General features: G+C 42.1%; 3 non-coding genes across 3 annotated transcripts; all 3 read right to left on the bottom strand.

Annotated features, from left to right (window-relative positions):
* Positions 1-395: 395 nt before the first annotated feature.
* On the bottom strand, positions 396-483 carry trnal-uag (transfer RNA leucine (anticodon UAG)). Its single transcript is given in 2 exon segments — positions 396-431; positions 448-483. It is a non-coding gene; the product is annotated as a tRNA-Leu (tRNA).
* A 3042-nt stretch (positions 484-3525) lies between these two features.
* trnap-ugg (transfer RNA proline (anticodon UGG)) lies at positions 3526-3613 on the bottom strand. The gene is given in 2 exon segments: positions 3526-3561; positions 3578-3613. It is a non-coding gene; the product is annotated as a tRNA-Pro (tRNA).
* Positions 3614-6653: 3040 nt separating this feature from the next.
* trnap-ugg (transfer RNA proline (anticodon UGG)) lies at positions 6654-6741 on the bottom strand. Its single transcript is given in 2 exon segments — positions 6654-6689; positions 6706-6741. It is a non-coding gene; the product is annotated as a tRNA-Pro (tRNA).
* Between the last annotated feature and the right edge of the window lie 205 nt (positions 6742-6946).

Below are 6946 nucleotides of genomic sequence, written 5' to 3'. Positions count from 1 at the left end.
TCCAAAGCCAGCTTCTCACATCTTTTCAGCGCGAGAGAAACAGGACGCACTCATATTCAGGGCAGAGTCTGTTTCACGTTGAATTTGAGATTGACGTTGAATGTATGCTTATCCCTATGGAGGTGAGCTCATGCGTGCAGAAAGGAAGATACACTGATCAAGTATTTGCCGGAATCAAAACGGGGTTTATGTTGTCCAATGAAACGCAGAGCCGAGCACATCTGAGATACATGAACTTTACTCAGTTCGGTGAGTTTCACTTTGCTCCTGGGAATCTCCAGGATTTTTGTACGCTGTGTGAACAACGGAGTGCAATCACACGTTTTAATTTGAAACATGTCAGTTTTCTCACATGTCGACCGACTGAGAAGTCGTTTTTTGACAAAAGGTTAGCAGGGCTCGTCCGGGATTTGAACCCGGGACCTCTCGCATTTCAATTATTATAATCCTAAAGCGAGAATCATACCCCTAGACCAACGAGCCGCCGACAGTGAGGAGCGTAGCTCTCAGTTTCTGACGTTAGTTTGCTATTCGGCCCATCGTGCCTGTGCTGACTCTCAGAGACCGATTTCATTAGTCCCCCTCTCCATCGTTCTGCTAATGTTTTCCCTTTGATGAAGTGATTATTTTTTGTGACATTACTTCATCAACGAGCTGCATCCTTTTCAGTAAAAGGTGAATTTGGCAATGAGGATAAATGTGATTGAATAAAAAAACTAGGGGAAAATGTTTAACACAATAACGACGAAGCTGGGGGCATACTGGATCAGCAGTCCATTGCTTCAACCTGTCAGTCACCTTGTCTCCTATTGACTGCAAAGTCAGACATCCATCCCCTACTTTTTGCATTCAAACAGAAATAATATGCACGAAAATCTACTTCACGACTTGTTTTGCCCGTGCAACCAGATCGACAGTGATGAAAATGTGCCATTAGCTTCTTAAAGCACACAGCCTTCCTTTACTTCAGGTGAGTGACTGTCCGAGATGGTTGGTTTTGAGGCAGAATCAAAACAAAGAATATAAAATTTCGCAAAGCGCGAAAGCTGACCACTGCCGGACTCGAACCTGCAATCATCTGATAAGATCACAGTTACAATCGAAATCAGACACCTTATCCTTTAGGCCACGCGGTCGCTACCGTCGGTGCATAATTTGTTGTTTTTTATATTGAGAGCAAATTTGGGACAAGGGTTACATCAAGGAGTGGCTATCGGAAAACATGAGCATATTTTGAGTAATGAACAGATGCGCTGCGATATGGATGTACACGGACACAGGCAAAGTCAATGTATCTTGAAACACAACAGTTTAACAATTCGGTTATCACAGCTGATAATCACACTCCTTTTTAAATGTACAGGATGATCCGGATAATGAGAAAATACGTTTTAAAGGGGCAATTGATGAACCGGAACTGACAACCATCCCGTTGAAACAGACACCGAATGATCCTGGACAGGAAGCACATCCCTCTTACACAGCTGTAGAATTGCCCTTCACGGACAGCAGTTCCCTTTCAGAAGAATAAATTGGAATTTCTATCATTCCTGAATGCAATTGTGTTGTGCGTGAATGAGCGCGGTTCTCATGAGCACGCGGGACTGGGACGGTTGTTGAAGCCACATTTAATAGACAAGCAGGAAAGAGGGAGGGAAATAAAACCAACCCAGACAAAAAGACAATTTAAAACATATATATATTTATTATAATAAGAAAATAAATAAATTTACAATTTTATTGCAAAAAATTGAATTTGATTTGATTGAAATAAATAAATAATTGTTTCTTAATCTATATATTTTTGATTGAACGAAGTCTGTGCGACTGCATGAAATGCAGTGGAAATCAGGGTGTGCAGTCAGTAAATACCCAAACACAGTAAGCCCATGGTGTAAGACAAGCCACGAGGGAAGATGTGGGCAACAAAGGCCATCTTTTAAAGTCGCGAGTGCTTTTCTGCAGGATCAGACAGAAGCTGCGTGTGCTGTGAAAGAGGTCAAATGTAATAGAGCCAATGCAGGCAGAACAGAAAAGCACATTTATTGTGAAAGTTAAAAAGTAGTGAATGTATGTAAATATATGCATATATAAATATTGATACAGAAATTTACATAAACAAAGTCAGTCAGTCAGTCATGTCTTGTCTTGTCTTGATTTGATTTGTATTTGAAAATAAGGGGGAAGGAGCTCATCATGTCACACAGCCCATCCGCAAGCTCTCGCTAAAATCGCTATGTTTCTAACTTATATAATTTGCCTTCTTTCACATGTGGAATAGCAAAATCCCACAGCAGATTCTTGTCCTGTCAGTCAGTCCCTGAATGCGTGTTGAATCAAATCAGTGTGGCTTCAAGTTGCATGTAATGCATTTTTCCTCACATGACATGAAATGCACAGTAAGATCGCGCAGAACGTTTCCACGCACTGTCTCACTTACACAAACACACCAACAAACTAACAATTCTGCACTCTCCAAAGGCAGTTTTTGAAATTTGAAATTTGAAATCCGGGACAGACAGCACATTCCTTTTAAACAGATAGATAATGATCCGATACTGATAGCACACCATTTTGGAGAGACAGAGAATGACCCCGGGCAGACCAGCACATCACCTTAAAAGGGATACAGAAACACAATGAACAAAAACAAAGCATTCTGTAAAACTCAGCAGGCCGTGAACATTCTGTGGATGAATTTCCCGGGCTCACGTTCAGTCAGATGATCATTCCGATATGTTAAGAAAAATGTAAAGTTTACAGATTTTTCCTGGAAAATAGCGCCTGGAAAAATAGGCAGCGAGGAAGGACAAAAGGGAATGCCTGTGATACAGTGGAGCGTAGGAGTGATTGAATAATAAATGGCACAATGCAAAAAGGCAAAGTGAGTGGTAAGCGGGCAATAAAGTAACAAAGGATGGACCAGAGGAGGTGTTAGTGTGAACAGCAGAACCATTAGCAGACAATGGGACCGGTGCTTATGATCCGATACGTTGAACCGAAAGTTGAGGCCAGAACACTATAACCTGCCTGGAATGTAGGGTTTGAACGCCTTTTAATTAGACCAGGCAGCTTGGCCACCCCGAATTGATTTCCTGCACGGTTTAAATTCGGCAGCCAAGGGACTAAATCCAAAGCCAGCTTCTCACATCTTTTCAGCGCGAGAGAAACAGGACGCACTCATATTCAGGGCAGAGTCTGTTTCACGTTGAATTTGAGATTGACGTTGAATGTATGCTTATCCCTATGGAGGTGAGCTCATGCGTGCAGAAAGGAAGATACACTGATCAAGTATTTGCCGGAATCAAAACGGGGTTTATGTTGTCCAATGAAACGCAGAGCCGAGCACATCTGAGATACATGAACTTTACTCAGTTCGGTGAGTTTCACTTTGCTCCTGGGAATCTCCAGGATTTTTGTACGCTGTGTGAACAACGGAGTGCAATCACACGTTTTAATTTGAAACATGTCAGTTTTCTCACATGTCGACCGGCTGAGAAGTCGTTTTTTGACGAAAGGTTAGCAGGGCTCGTCCGGGATTTGAACCCGGGACCTCTCGCATTTCAATTATTATAATCCCAAAGCGAGAATCATACCCCTAGACCAACGAGCCGCCGACAGTGAGGAGCGTAGCTCTCAGTTTCTGACGTTAGTTTGCTATTCGGCCCATCGTGCCTGTGCTGACTCTCAGAGACCGATTTCATGAGTCCCCCTCTCCATCGTTCTGCTAATGTTTTCCCTTTGATGAAGTGATTATTTTTTGTGACATTACTTCATCAACGAGCTGCATCCTTTTCAGTAAAAGGTGAATTTGGCAATGAGGATAAATGTGATTGAATAAAAAAACTAGGGGAAAATGTTTAACACAATAACGACGAAGCTGGGGGCATACTGGATCAGCAGTCCATTGCTTCAACCTGTCAGTCACCTTGTCTCCTATTGACTGCAAAGTCAGACATCCATCCCCTACTTTTTGCATTCAAACAGAAATAATATGCACGAAAATCTACTTCACGACTTGTTTTGCCCGTGCAACCAGATCGACAGTGATGAAAATGTGCCATTAGCTTCTTAAAGCACACAGCCTTCCTTTACTTCAGGTGAGTGACTGTCCGAGATGGTTGGTTTTGAGGCAGAATCAAAACAAAGAATATAAAATTTCGCAAAGCGCGAAAGCTGACCACTGCCGGACTCGAACCTGCAATCATCTGATAAGATCACAGTTACAATCGAAATCAGACACCTTATCCTTTAGGCCACGCGGTCGCTACCGTCGGTGCATAATTTGTTGTTTTTTATATTGAGAGCAAATTTGGGACAAGGGTTACATCAAGGAGTGGCTATCGGAAAACATGAGCATATTTTGAGTAATGAACAGATGCGCTGCGATATGGATGTACACGGACACAGGCAAAGTCAATGTATCTTGAAACACAACAGTTTAACAATTCGGTTATCACAGCTGATAATCACACTCCTTTTTAAATGTACAGGATGATCCGGATAATGAGAAAATACGTTTTAAAGGGGCAATTGATGAACCGGAACTGACAACCATCCCGTTGAAACAGACACCGAATGATCCTGGACAGGAAGCACATCCCTCTTACACAGCTGTAGAATTGCCCTTCACGGACAGCAGTTCCCTTTCAGAAGAATAAATTGGAATTTCTATCATTCCTGAATGCAATTGTGTTGTGCGTGAATGAGCGCGGTTCTCATGAGCACGCGGGACTGGGACGGTTGTTGAAGCCACATTTAATAGACAAGCAGGAAAGAGGGAGGGAAATAAAACCAACCCAGACAAAAAGACAATTTAAAACATATATATATTTATTATAATAAGAAAATAAATAAATTTACAATTTTATTGCAAAAAATTGAATTTGATTTGATTGAAATAAATAAATAATTGTTTCTTAATCTATATATTTTTGATTGAACGAAGTCTGTGCGACTGCATGAAATGCACTGGAAATCAGGGTGTGCAGTCAGTAAATTCCAAAACACAGTAAGCCCATGGTGTAAGACAAGCCACGAGGGAAGATGTGGGCAACAAAGGCCATCTTTTAAAGTCGCGAGTGCTTTTCTGCAGGATCAGACAGAAGCTGCGTGTGCTGTGAAAGAGGTCAAATGTAATAGAGTCAATGCAGGCAGAACAGAAAAGCACATTTATTGTGAAAGGTAAAAAGTAGGGAATGTATGTAAATATATGCATATATAAATATTGATAAAGAAATTTATATAAACAAAGTCAGTCAGTCAGTCATGTCTTGTCTTGTCTTGATTTGATTTGTATTTGAAAATAAGGGGGAAGGAGCTCATCATGTCACACAGCCCATCCGCAAGCTCTCGCTAAAATCGCTATGTTTCTAACTTATATAATTTGCCTTCTTTCACATGTGGAATAGCAAAATCCCACAGCAGACTCTTCTCCTGTCAGTCAGTCCCTGAATGCGTGTTGAATCAAATCAGTGTGGCTTCAAGTTGCATGTAATGCATTTTTCCTCACATGACATGAAATGCACAGTAAGATCGCGCAGAACGTTTCCACGCACTCTCTCACTTACACAAACACACCAACATACTAAAATTCTGCACTCTCCAAAGGCAGTTTTGAAATTTGAAATTTGAAATCCGGGACAGACAGCACATTCCTTTTAAACAGATAGATAATGATCCGATACTGATAGCACACCATTTTGGAGAGACAGAGAATGACCCCGGGCAGACCAGCACATCACCTTAAAAGGGATACAGAAACACAATGAACAAAAACAAAGCATTCTGTAAAACTCAGCAGGCCGTGAACATTCTGTGGATGAATTTCCCGGGCTCACGTTCAGTCAGATGATCATTCCGATATTTTAAGAAAAATGTAAAGTTTACAGATTTTTCCTGGAAAATAGCGCCTGGAAAAATAGGCAGCGAGGAAGGACAAAAGGGAATGCCTGTGATACAGTGGAGCGTAGGAGTGATTGAATAATAAATGGCACAATGCAAAAAGGCAAAGTGAGTGGTAAGCGGGCAATAAAGTAACAAAGGATGGACCAGAGGAGGTGTTCGTGTGAACAGCAGAACCATTAGCAGACAATGGGAGCGGTGCTTATGATCCGATACGTTGAACCGAATGTTGAGGCCAGAACACTATAACCTGCCTGGAATCTAGGGTTTGAACGCCTTTTAATTAGACCAGGCAGCTTGGCCACCCCGGATCGATTTCCTGCACGGTTTAAATTCGGCAGCCAAGGGACTAAATCCAAAGCCAGCTTCTCACATCTTTTCAGCGCGAGAGAAACAGGACGCACTCATATTCAGGGCAGAGTCTGTTTCACGTTGAATTTGAGATTGACGTTGAATGTATGCTTATCCCTATGGAGGTGAGCTCATGCGTGCAGAAAGTAAGATACACTGATCAAGTATTTGCCGGAATCAAAACAGGGTTTATGTTGTCCAATGAGACGCAGAGCCGAGCACATCTGAGAAACATGAACTTTACTCAGTTCGGTGAGTTTCACTTTGCTCCTGGGAATCTCCAGGATTTTTGGACGCTGTGTGAACAACGGAGTGCAATCACACGTTTTAATTGGAAACATGTCAGTTTTCTCACATGTCGACCGGCTGAGAAGTCGTTTTTTGACAAAAGGTTGGCAGGGCTCGTCCGGGATTTGAACCCGGGACCTCTCGCATTTCAATTATTATAATCCCAAAGCGAGAATCATACCCCTAGACCAACGAGCCGCCGACAGTGAGGAGCGTAGCTCTCAGTTTCTGACGTTAGTTTGCTATTCGGCCCATCGTGCCTGTGCTGACTCTCAGAGACCGATTTCATGAGTCCCCCTCTCCATCGTTCTGCTGATGTTTTCCCTTTGATGAAGTGATTATTTTTTGTGACATTACTTCATCAACGAGCTGCATCCTTTTCAGTAAAAGGTGAATTTGGCAA

The sequence above is a fragment of the Pristiophorus japonicus genome, unplaced genomic scaffold, assembly GCF_044704955.1.
Source record: "Pristiophorus japonicus isolate sPriJap1 unplaced genomic scaffold, sPriJap1.hap1 HAP1_SCAFFOLD_336, whole genome shotgun sequence".
Taxonomy (NCBI): domain Eukaryota; kingdom Metazoa; phylum Chordata; class Chondrichthyes; family Pristiophoridae; genus Pristiophorus; species Pristiophorus japonicus.
Note: the sequence above shows the minus strand (reverse complement) of the source record. Positions and strands in the feature narration are given on the sequence as shown.